The 12,997-nt window shown below is 40.5% G+C and overlaps 1 long non-coding RNA gene across 1 annotated transcript in view; it reads left to right on the forward strand.

Moving 5' to 3' along the window:
* The window catches only part of LOC107048375, a 143,495-nt gene extending 130,900 nt beyond the window's left edge, over window positions 1-12,595 (forward strand). The window contains exon 3 of the long non-coding RNA XR_001461679.1: window positions 12,519-12,595. This is a non-coding gene — a long non-coding RNA (uncharacterized LOC107048375). The remainder of the gene's footprint in view (window positions 1-12,518) is intronic.
* The last annotated feature ends 402 nt before the right edge of the window (window positions 12,596-12,997 follow it).

Raw genomic sequence — 12,997 nt, forward strand, 5'->3', positions numbered from 1 at the left:
CATTTTTTTTATAGTAAGAAGACAAGGATTTTCCAAAGTATTCAAATTTTAAATCGATATTCTAAAAATGCATAAATATCATTCTATTCCACCCTCCACTCGAAACGACACGACTCAATCGGAGCTGAGTTCTAAGCGTTGAGCCACAGCTCAAACTCAAGTGCCGGGTTATGCCGTCTGATGAGCGTTCGACTGTGAGCCGGTATGGAGCGACGTGTCGCGGCGTGAACTCGGGTCAAGCGGCAAGCCGAAGCTGAGCTCGCGCTCACCCGAGTTGCGGTTGAACCCCCGGTTGAATTTCTACCCGGGCCTGAGTCTAGCTCAACTCAAAAATTCAAAATTTATGGGCGCCAGGTAATTTTTAACCGGAATTACCAAACCGGAGGAGTCGCCAAGATTAGTTCTAATTAACTCGAAAACCTCTAAAACATACGCAAAAATGGAGAAAACTAGATTTTCCGGGAAAGGTAACGGTCCTCGGTTCGCTCAGTGTGCTAGGTTGTGGAGAGAGGGGTGGATTTCAGGTGGAAACGGGTTATTGGGCGGTCAAAACTACAAAAAAAAGATAAAGAAATCGACATTGTCCTTATTTGTTCCACTATTGAAATTTCACAATTAAGTAATTTACATAATTTCTACATATTGGGCTTACCAAAAAAAAAGCAAAGATTTGCAATAATAATCAGCATTTTTATAACAAACCCAAAATAATAAGATTGACTCGAAATCTATGGTCCCGAGAATAATACATTATCGATTAACTCGGCTACAAAGTTGAGGTCATCAAATTCTTTAAGTGGTAATATCCAAAAATAAAATAATAATCCCTACATGCTCGGCAATTCCGAGAATCGAGAGAGGCATGTCGACTACCGTGAGAGTGAGAGAGAGGAAATAAACCCAGCGATATACGTATAACGTACTGCGGAAAATAAACATTCGATAAAACTAAACTCGCCGTAGCGGAAAACCGGTAGAGTAAAATCCGAACGGCCCAGAGCAAAAATGCTCAAGAGAGTCTGGAGAAGCCAGGATATCAAAATTATCAATTTTGAATCGTCGTGAGCCACTCCAGGTTGATTAACAACCGGAGGGAATTCTAGACGAGGGAACTCTCGCGTGAAGTGAGAGCCGCAGTTTGTAAGCGCGAATGGATGTTAGCGGGGTGCCGTGAGGGGGAAGCATTCATGGGGAATGCTTGAGCCGCCCTACGTGAATTTCTCGTAGAGGGAGAGGAAAGACTCTGCCACGGGAGCGAGAGAGATAACCGAACGGAGAATTCTCCGATCGGAAGTACGAGACCATTCTCGACCGAAATAGAAGGCCCTCTAAACCACCCAAAAGGGGGAAAATCGTGGCGAACCCTAACAAATCTCTCAGCATTTAATCTATTGGAGGAACGATCAACACCTCCGAGTTACTAAAATATAACCCAGGGAATTATTCCATTATATCACAACCCTACGAGTGGCGGAAGGCCGACACGAGGAAACCGAAACCAGTACAAAATGGCTCAGAAAAGTAAATCAATTACTTAGGCTGCAAACTCACGTTGGATATTCTTCTATTCCTCTTTGGCGTTTTTTCTCACCATCTTGGATCGCCAACACTCCCAATGGACTCTGACTTTTGCACTGTGCGTACTTCTTGATCCACTTGGGCCAACAGGTGACACAGAACTGACTCGACTCACGAGCGTCTCGATGCCGTTCAAAGTGCCGAATTCACCGCGTAATCAAAATGATTTTGATTGGTGCGGACACGCCTACTTCAGCGAGGACCTACCGAAAGACCCCGAATTCCGTCGGGAGATGCTAAGGCGTAAGTGCCGATAACTCCTTTAAATTAATAACATTTTAACATTTTAACTAAACGAAACCAATAAACTAACTAATTATTTGACCGAGCGGAGCCGAACACCTGAGCGTTTGGATAGTTATTGAGGGTTTTTGGCGCCTCCGACGGATCGGATCTCCGGGATTTACGGGGTTACAAGACCAGTAACATCAAATTGCTAATTATTTCGACTTTCTTCTGAACTGAACTCTAAAGCAACCCGGCAATCCGCTGGAGACGAGGGTTGGACTTGCTCCAAACGACCTGCCACCAAAAACACAAAAGGTAACCAGTCAACCCCGAAAAATCCAACAAAATTTTGGAGCGCCGGTATTGCAACCGGACCTAATCGATTTCCCGCGGGATTAACAATAGGGTTGACCCCATAAAAATTACCGGATGACGCATAACTTGGCCCTTCTTCACGATAATTCCATGGACCCTCAAAAACGCGTAATTATTCCGGTCTTGACACCCAAAAAAAATGATATTACGGAACCAAAACCTTGAAACACAAATTTAGCCACGACATGGCGGGCAAATCCCAAAACCTCATTATCGTAACGAGAATTGGACGTCTTACCACCCCGGGGTGGAAAAGCGAAATTTTCTCTCTCTCGCATAATGTCGCAGGGGTAAGTTGTTATCAGATCGTTTGGTGTTCCTAACGAACATCGCCACATGTTCGTTCCAATTTTGATGGGAGAACCTTTTGTAAAAGCCGCAACAACTGACACGTCTCCAACGAGATTACTTGATTTAAGATTCTCGATTAGAATTTCATATGCATCTCAGGATTTCGCTCAACACCGGTATTATTGTATTGAGTATTGAATTCAATTAGTCCTACTTGGAGGACGAAATCAAGTGAATATTTGAGAGAGTGATGGTGAATAAAAGACGGAGAGAGAGAGATGCAGTCAGCAACTCGGATAGGAAAGCTCTAGACTCCGTGGACTTTCAGGGGCCGTGGTAATTGGCAAGCCGAATCACACCTCTTGCTTGCAGACTCTCAACGATCGACCGCTTCAGAGTTGTTCGGTCGTTGTTCTCTCCAACAGTGCAATCTCCTTTACCATTTGAACTGCTGGCTACCATATATACCATCCTCTTTGCACTCGTATTGAGCCCAGTGTACCGAGGAGTAGTTGAACGATCACAAACCCGATGAAGGTACGATATCCAGGGCCACTCGGCTGACGGACAAAACTCGTTGAGAGAAAGAGAGAGATGAGAGTAGACTCACCGTCTGAAACTATATATAGAGAAACGCCCCTGAGATCCCAATGCCTAGTGCACTGGGTCGTACTACGGAGTCCTCTCTCCCGCTTTTGCTTCATCCCTCTGCATTCCCAGTACCATTCCTTTGATGTTTCATGACCGCTGAACCTGAATTTCTAACAGCGAGAATCGAATAACATTCGATGAAAGATCTCTTGTGAAAATTATATACATTTATTCTGGAAAATTGGAAGAAAATTATGGTGGAAATAGGAGTTCATTGGGTCAGATATTAAGCGACACTATTTAATGAAATCAAATGAACATTAATTCAATTTAAACGAGTGATCAGTTCTACTTAGTAAATCACTAGATATCAAGTGATGACTTCTATTTCCGGTAGTAATTGCTAATGACTTCCGGAAATCATCGGCGATAAGTAGAAAACATAAACGAATCTGGTGATTTCAGAAATAAACATTCGACAGGGTTGTTGGTCGCTCGCTCCCATTGCATGTGAGCTGGAGTGTGCATTTCACTCTCAAGATTCCGATTACATGAAGCTTGTAAATCCTCAAACTCTTCTGACCCTTTTGATTGAGGAAAGCAGTGGTCAAGCGATTTGAATACTATAGGAAGTTCATGATATTCAATCCAACTGTTCTCAGAGTCATTTCCCTATGAGATTCATAAAATGGCTTACACCGTTCTTTGCGAGATATCTTTGCAAGGAATGAACCTTGGAAGGTATGACTCATAATGTTCCGGCTGCACGAGTAATGCCTGTTGTGATATTTGAGCCTTGTCACGTTTACGACAGTGATACCGGGAGACGAGACGAGACGAGACGGGAAACTGCATCTTTTCGTCTCGTCTCGTATCGACATACGAGAGCGATTTCTTGTCTCGTCTCGTTTCGTTTTATCTCGCCTTATCTCGTCTCTATAATCCAATTTGCATGGAAACAAAATACACAGAGGGGTAGCGAGGGGAAGGTTCTCTCGACTCTCGTCTCGCCTCTCGTTTCTCTCATTCTTGACCGGCGTTTCACGTCTCGTCTCGTTTCTGTCATTGTCTCGAATGACTCTTCTCGTCTCGTCTCGTTTCTCTCACGTCTCGCGGCATCTCTAGTTTACGGGTACAATTCTCCTGGCGTATGACCGTCGCAAGGCTTCATGGTTTATGATGAAATGTGACGGTATGAGGTTTTGACATCCTTACGTATCACAACGTCGTATAAAAAACTGCCATTATCAACAGATGGCCCACTTTGGTCCCGAAATCATGATTTCTCGAGTGATTCCTTGAAATCAAGAAATAAAGAGAAAACTGTAAAATCAATTTTAGCTTCCTATTATTTCAACTAAAAATTTCAACAACTTCAAACCATTCTACACCACCCTTTTCCTCCTACAATGATATCAAATTTAAACCCTGCAATCACGAATGGATTGATATACCCATCAGATCATTAACAACATTCAATACCACTCAGCTCACCACGTAACAACCCATCTCACCGATGCCAAACCTATCAAATAATTTTATCCCCCCGAAATAACTCACCGTTAACACTCAGCACGAGTCACACATCGAATAAAACCGATGTTGTCCAAAGTTTGAAGATAGTACCGATGAAAGCCTTCAATTTCCCGTTCTCGAACATACGTCAACGTGAATCCTCACGTACCGGGTTCTCAGCCCCCCCGCCTCCCGCCCTCCCGCCAGATGAAATAAATTGCCTGGAAGCATATATACTCCCCCTAGTATCCGGCAATTTGCCATACCGCGGTGGTTGCTACGCGTGTGCCACCATCGATCGTATGTGTGTTACCCCCTGCCCTTTCCTCTAACTTGAATTTCCTTTCGTCACACGTACAGCCTGCCAATTTAACGTAGACGAGAGGCGTCTTCTCCACCCCCGACTGATGCACCACCATCTCTCTCTCAGCCCTCTTGACTGCTACTTTTCTGCATTCCACTTTATATATGTCGAATCTTGGGTACGAGGAGACGCGTAACCCCCGATGAATCGACCGCCCATCGACACTCTCCAGCGGTGCAAGACAAGGGTGTACAGGGAACAATGAATCACACGCGGGGAGACTCAATATCGTCGTACTACGTCGAAGTAAATTGGAGTCCACTTGAGATGGTGATGAAAAAAAAAATTGAAAATAAAATGACGAGGGGAATGGAATTATTGTGTGTGAGGGGAGTCGAGTGTCGCTCGTAGAAACTAATAACTCGGCTTTGAAAAGGCTTTCGGTGTACACAACTCCTGTGACTCAACACTCTTGACGCTTCGAGTATTTAAATTCCGCGGATTTAGTTTCATATATCGAAGGTTCAATGAAAGAAACCATGTGAGGGGTGAGAAATCGTACGGAAATCACCAGCTTTTGTGTATTTCGACCTCCTCTTTTATGAGGCTGCACCTAAAAAATAGTCGTCGTGAATCAAGCCGAAAAATCAATCTGAATCAAGTCGGACTGGGATCATGTTGGGAATTGACTTATTTCATACAGAATTAACGGCAGGATTCGGACTCGGACAGATGTAAACCGGCATATCGGTCTGATTCAAGTCGATTTTTTTACTTCATTCAGGTCAACTTCGGCTTGATTCAAAGAGATTTTTCGTCTTCATTGAGGTTGATTTTTCAGCTTGATTGAAGTCGATTTTTCGGTTTGATTCAAGTTGATTTTTCGCCTTGATTCACGTCGATTTTTCAGCTTGATTCAAGACGATTTTTCGACTTGATTCAAGCCCATTATTCGGCTTGATTCAAACCGACGTCGGCTTGACACATTTCTTCTTGAAATAAACCACTTTTCGACTTATATCAGACCCGGAATCAACTCGAAAATCTACTAGAATCAAGCCGATGTTGACTTGAATCACTACTTTTTTTTGGTGATAATCGATATCATCGGGTTTGACTTTTTTTATGATGCTCAGCGGTACTTGTCACCCGATAATGTTGAGGTTAACCGTTGACGTCAATGAGTAATGCTCTACAACCGTCTAATAAGCAGTATAATTTGTCTGGTGGGATGACACATAGTGGGGTTGAAATTAGTTTTCACACCCTAGTGAATTTCAAGTGCCCCCAGGGATCTCGCAGGCACTGAGGCCAACGGATGACAAGTGCGACGGAGCTCGGTAATAGAATATGGAGATGTGATTATAGAAAAATTGAATCATATTGAGAAGCTAGTTACTAAACTTCATATTCATAAACGAGACCAACTTTGCCAGTTATTGACAAGGTATCGCAAAATAAAGCGAGCGTTTCTTCGCGTAAATTTCATCGAGAGTCAGCGGAGCGTACAGCTAACTCCGAGTCTTCTCGAAGCTCACAAAACAAACTTGGCAATGATCACGAGTTTTCTTGAATTCTCTTAAGTAGTTGCTGAGAAATTGGCGATTAAAAAAAACTGCCACTCGTTGGGATCTGACTTAACAAGTTTTTCTCGTCTACTGATTTTTCTGCATAAACGGGGGTGCATGCGAGCTACTTGATGCAACTTGAGCACCCCTACTCTGAAAATGGCCGAGCTCATCGAGTGGTTCACTAACATCCTAATAAAGTGGAAATTCCGATAACATGAGAGGCTCCATTGTTTCGTAAGCCGAGTAGTTCTCAAATCAATGGCATATTGTCTTTTGAGCATCTGCCCATTCTCTCTTATGCTCCGTATAACTTGGAATTAATTCTCAATCACTAACAATACAAATTTCGAGGTAATGAGATAGTCACTTTGTGAAGTGTGTCAATACAGTTGAATTTGCCGACTATTCTCATTTTCAACTTGAGTTCCAAATATGGCTGAATCACCTTCATTCGTCCCTACATACATCAGTCTCTGTTTGTCTTCTCCACTGCTCAAATAACCATACCAGATGTAACTCCAGCAGATGCGCCTGCCTCATCCTTTTCTGTATTCGTAATACCGCGGTTTTAATAGTTCAAAGTTTTCCGGACTAAATTCGTCGGTAACAGCTGATCCACTGTGATCTTTCACTAACGCCCGAATGAAGGGCGGATGGTGATGTTCTACAGTACTGTTAAAACATCTAAACACAAATTTACGGGGAAATTATGACAAGTAGTATTTAGCTTTCATCCGCCGAGGTATAATGGAAAAGTTTTAGCAAGCTCTTAACCTCCAGCAATATAAATTCTGGAGTAACAAGTTGGATTCTAACTTCTCTGGGCTCCCTGCTCTTCGTAATATTTGCCAAAAATTCGGAGTTTGTATTCATGTGGTACAAACAGTAATCTGTAGGGGAGGGTAGGGCAAAACGGACCACTCACAGAAAATTGGTCATTTTTGTTTTTTTTTCTTTCCTTCAAATCAGGAACACTGAATGTGTTGAATTCAAAGTGAGTTTTAGGATCATAACCGTCACAAGGGTTTTATAGGCAATAAGTGTCGTTGAGCCGCAATTTGATCCAGATTTGTTTTTGCTTCCATTTGCTACTATCTATTGTTTACTACTTAATTTATAATATTAACCGGAAAAGATAAAATCTATACAATCTAATCAGAATTTCTGAATTACAAAATTATGAGATAAAAACTTTTTTTTTGAGAAGTACATGTTTACTTGAATGAAGAAACTCATGGCTCGAAAATTGATAAGAAAAGAATATCTTACGCGGAAAGAAACCTTTGTCAAGAGATTTTGTACTTTTCCGAAAATACAATTTGAGACGAAAAGATTCATTAATGAATTGATTCACTTATATTTGGTTTGAGAAACTACTTTCTTGCCATAAAAAAATATCCTCGTCTTGGAGATTCAAGACGAGACAAAAAAAGATCAAGTTTTCAGACACCAAAGGAATCTTCTATGTAATTTCAGGAAAAATGTCTTTGAGAAACTACTTTCTTGCCATACAAAAAATTATCCGCGTCTGGGACGTACAAGACGAGACATAAAAAAATCAAGTTTGCACACAACAAAGATATCTTATATTTAATTTCAGGAAATACCGATATCGGTGGCCGAGTGGATTAGACGTAAGTCTAGTGTGTGACAGGTAGTGAGTTCGATTCCCCGTGGAATCGAATTTTTCAACGGAAGGCTCCGGCGAGCGGGAGGTTGCTAATAGAGGAACCGCCTGTACCGGCATGGGTTTTCTGTGGTTTCCCCATGCTACTTCTATGTTCTATAGGAGTGCGGATGCGGTACAATGTAGAATCCACAGCCGCATGCATAGGGTTCGATAGAGTGTCGAATGGGACCCGAAAAGGGACTTCGAGGCCGTAAAAAAAAATCTGGAAAAATGTATATAAAACTGTCCCCGAAGTGCTTGAATATTGTCTACAAAAATGCCGGAAATTCAGACACCAGTTTTTGCAGTGATGTCTTGGAAACAAAAGATTTATTAAGAGTTATGAAAGTCAGACGATCTAATAAGAATTAATTAAATCTCGCGGAATTATTTGGATTTACAAAATTATGAGACAAGAAGCGGAGTCCGAAAATTCGATGCAAACCTTGCACTTTTCTCTACGTACACTGAGAAAAAGAAAGTTTTTTCAGAAGTACATCTTTACTTGAATAAAGAAACTCATGGCTCGAAAATAGACAAGAAAAGAATATCTTGAACTGAAAGAAAAAATCTTCGTCAAGAGATTTTGTACCTGTCCGAAAATACAATTTGAGACGAAAAGATTCATTAATGAATTGATTCATCTATATTTGGTTTGAGAAACTACTTTCTTGCCATCATAAAATTATGCTCGCCTGGGAGATACAAGTCGAAATAAAAAAAGATCAAATTTTGAGACACCAAAGGCATCTTATATTTAATTTCAGGAAAAATGTCTTTGAGAAACTACTTTTTTGCCATAAAAACTTGAAATTTCCCATTTTTTTCCCCTAAAACACATTCAATATCACTCTCATGAGAATTACTACCACAGTTTCCATGAAATTTCGTAAAATTTTTAACAATGTAGAATATCACGAATACGCCCCTCAATGTATTCATTTGAGACACTAGAAATGACTTCACTTTGTCAAAACAAACTTCTTAAAAAAGCGGTCAAAAAAGTCTCAACTTGAGTAACTATTTACTAGTGTAAACTCCCGGATAATTTTCCCTCACTGTCTTTTGTACCTCTCGCACTGCTTTGATACATGTTACACCACCCTATGGACCAACATTACAAGCGTCACTCCCTCTGTATGTGATGCCAAGTTTCCAAAGCATGGAATGGGCGGATTGCGCATTTCCACTTTGTAACCAAGTTCATGTGTATCTCTGCGTCTGGATCTACTAAAGCTTGAGCAAGTTGCGAATGTTGGGATGCTCAGGCCTTCTGGACAGCAAACCCACGAACTTAATTGTAGAAAAGTTTAACAATTTTGGTGGTATCTCAGCTCACCAACTAATGTCGCACTCACATTTGGGCATTGGATACGCGGAATTTCGGGTTGTTTTGCGGAGCGGTGAATTGTAACCGCAGTTGGCTGCAGTCCACAATTGTACATACACGTGTGGCACGCTGTTGAAGGGAGGAGAGGACATTTCGGAAGGGAAAGCACAAGAGGCACTGACATACGGATTATTTTTGCTCACTCGTCGATGTATTTGGATTTCCTCTCTCCTTTTCATCATTTCTGTTATTTTTGCCATTTTTTCAAATGTTGGTTCACGTTTCAACGTTGACTTTTTATTGTCAAAGGGGCTTCCGCTGTGACTCCGCCGCAGAGAATATGAGCATTGTCGATGGGAATGGTCTACATGTGTATGTATGATGCTTCAAAGTTTAATGCATTATAATGACCAATTCCGGTGGGGTTTAATTCACGGTTTGTGGTGTTATTCGGTGAATGAAAAACGAATGGAAAGCTATTTGTGGTTATGAAATATTTTGTGGTGAGGTGGAAGTGAAGGTTTTATTGGTTCTTTAATTTTTGTTACGAGCAATCATTTTGTGGAATTACATTTCACGAACGACAATTATTTCGCAGCCGTTGTAGAGAACTGAATTTTGGAAAAATTGGACAAATCTCGGTTAAGCGTGGAGCTAAATTCCGTTATAGATCTTTTTTTTTATATCAAGGAAAAGAATGCGAAAAGGATGATGAATTTCCTTCGTTGGCTCCTAAAAATTTAGCATCTGTCACGTGATTTGAACTGAAATGGGAAAATTTATCCTGAATTTCATCAGAAATTTATTGTACTTTCGAAGTCACAGGGTGTTGATGCCCTTTCATTATACCCTTTTTCCTGCCCGATTCGATATTTCTTATTTTAGTAAATTGTTTATAATAATTCTCATTGCAAAAAGCAATACGACCGATGAGAATCATTGGTCCCAACTTATCAGCTGGTAAATTTTCATATTACAATAAATGATTTGCTCCTGTTCTAATTCCTATGCTCATTGAATAATATTTCAATCATAATCTCATAATTCAGCTCCCGAGGGAAACTATAGTCACTGTAAACAGAATAAGAGCCAATCATTAACATCTTGCAGTGTCCTTGGAAAGAGTCGGAATAATTAATGATCCAAGTTGTTCTTGTGGAGCCGAAAGCCAAAACTTTGAACATGTCCTGGGGCATTGGCCAAAATATGCTCACCAGAGATCTAATTTATTGGATACATTGAAAAAATCGAATTGTTCTGCGCCCTTTACTGCATAAAAAATCGCAGATACAACTGATCATCAATATCTTAAGGAAATATGTAAACACCTGAAAGATTGTTAACTTCAGATATAAAACAATTAAGATAAACAAGAACATGTAATATAGCATATTAAATGTCACTGATAGTGTAAATAACTCACAGTGTGAGTTCCATCACTTTAAATAAATGAAAAAAATCTCATAATTCTGGTTGTTGATTCTAATTAACTTTGCTTGAAGGAAACCTCAGTAAACGCAATATTAAGATAGAATTATTCTATTTTCCTCTGACCTAAATGATTTGGACAATCTTTTTAAAAAAAAATTATTTTTGTAAAAAACTCTGTGATAAGAAAAAATTTTCTCTAGTTTTTCCTGCAAATGAGGAAGACAATTTTTTAGAAAAATACAACTTCCATAAAAAACTTGAAAAAATACAGAAGCCAATGAAAGTGAGTCAAGTCAGGACTCAATAAAAAATCAGTAAAAATGGAACCAACCTCCTTGGCGCAGATTAGAACATGCACTGATAGACTAATTCATTTATTTCAAACGAGATTCGTTAACTATTAATGAATGATAGAGTTGTGTATGAACAAATGAATATTCATTAATAGTTACCGAATGGTTCACTTGATAAGTGAAAACCATTTGGTGAGACCGAATCGACCCTCGTCTGCAACCAAATCCATTCGTTAACAATAACTAATCCTTTCTATCAGTGTGGAAGATTAGATTGATATTAGGCAATGGTTACAAAATTTTCTCATCGAGTCATTTTTTCGTCTGCCGAGACGTAAAATTTCCTTGACGTAAAGTATTTTTCCAGGCAGCATAATGTGCAATGATTTCCTGGATAATTTTTCCCCAGCTTTTCTCTCCGTGTGGAGCAATTTTAATCGATACGCGAGGTGTCAGGACTTTTTGTCACTCGCATTGGTGTGACAGTGGCAATCATATTATCCTCAGTCTGCTTTGAGCGATCGTCCTTCGAATTGAACGGGAACTTCCTGTTTGAAGTCTTCACCCAGGCAAGAGAGATGAGTGGAGAAAGAGGGGAATGAGTTGCGGAGTAGATCGGGTGGGGCGGTTGTGACCGTTTCTTTTCATCTCTGTCGCTCAGTCGAGTGTTTCTAATCGATTTATTGTACCGACCGAGGTGCAAAGACTTACATTATACACCGAGGTTCCCGGTTCTTTGAAGGAGACCGCGCTTTGTCGGTTCCCAATCCACGTGGACCGCCAAAGGCCACCCGATCAGTTCCACTTGCTCTTTCGCTTTTACTCCTCGATGGTTAGATGGATGGGGAAAACAAAGGCTCCAAGTGGATCGTTCAGTGTTGGATCCACATGCTGTGATGTCGATGTAAACACTGCGGGGGATTCTATTGGAGCCCACTGGCCAGTTTCACACTACTAATGGGTTTGGAAAAAGACGATTGCAACACTGTAAAAACTAGGTGTTCGAAAATTCAGATGGCGAAAAAATATCTGAATGACAGAACGTGTTTGAATATTTGATTGAAATTGATTTCGATATTTCGTGTCACTGAAAAGTTTCAGTTATTTATGCTAAGATATTTTTGCGATTGTTAATATCTTCATTTATAAGTGAAGATATTGACAATTAGAGAAGATCACGAAACGTACCATTTTGCCTGACTCTGATCAACATGATTTCATAATTTTTGCAACCAATTGGAAAATACTGAGGGAAAAGAACGCGTCGATTTTTTTAATGCTTGAAATTCTTTTATAGTGGTTTCTATATTATTCTAATTAAGATCAATATTATTGATTCCAGAAAATTCTCTTCTTCGTGGAACTGATGGAGTGGAGGATCGCAGCAAATAGGAGAAACGGAGGTTTCCAGGCTTGAGTGAGTATTCAGACTTCAATAATTATGTTGACAAATTAAAAAATGAACGCAATTGAACAAGTCCTGAGAGAATTTTTGAACATTCTCAAGACTAGAAATTATATCTTTCCCGTAAAATAACGTAGTTTGCGTTATATCTAGAATCTGTTTTTTCATCAGGACTTTAATTACATAAAATTTTGCACAAAGAGTACAAGACCCCAGACTTACCGATGCCGAGTGCAGCAAACTGCGAACGACTCACAATCTGAGACTATCAACTGAATGAAATCATCTATTTTTTATCACGAAGTCCCGCCGAGGGGGAGCGGAAAGCGCCGCAGAAGTGTGGTCCAGGGGGCGCAGCCCCCGTTGGCCGGCAGGGGGGTGGGGGGGAATTCATCCGTTAGAAAGGTTTCTTGCTC

The sequence above is a fragment of the Diachasma alloeum genome, unplaced genomic scaffold, assembly GCF_001412515.2.
Source record: "Diachasma alloeum isolate Michigan unplaced genomic scaffold, Dall2.0 Dall_scaffold_00188, whole genome shotgun sequence".
Taxonomy (NCBI): domain Eukaryota; kingdom Metazoa; phylum Arthropoda; class Insecta; order Hymenoptera; family Braconidae; genus Diachasma; species Diachasma alloeum.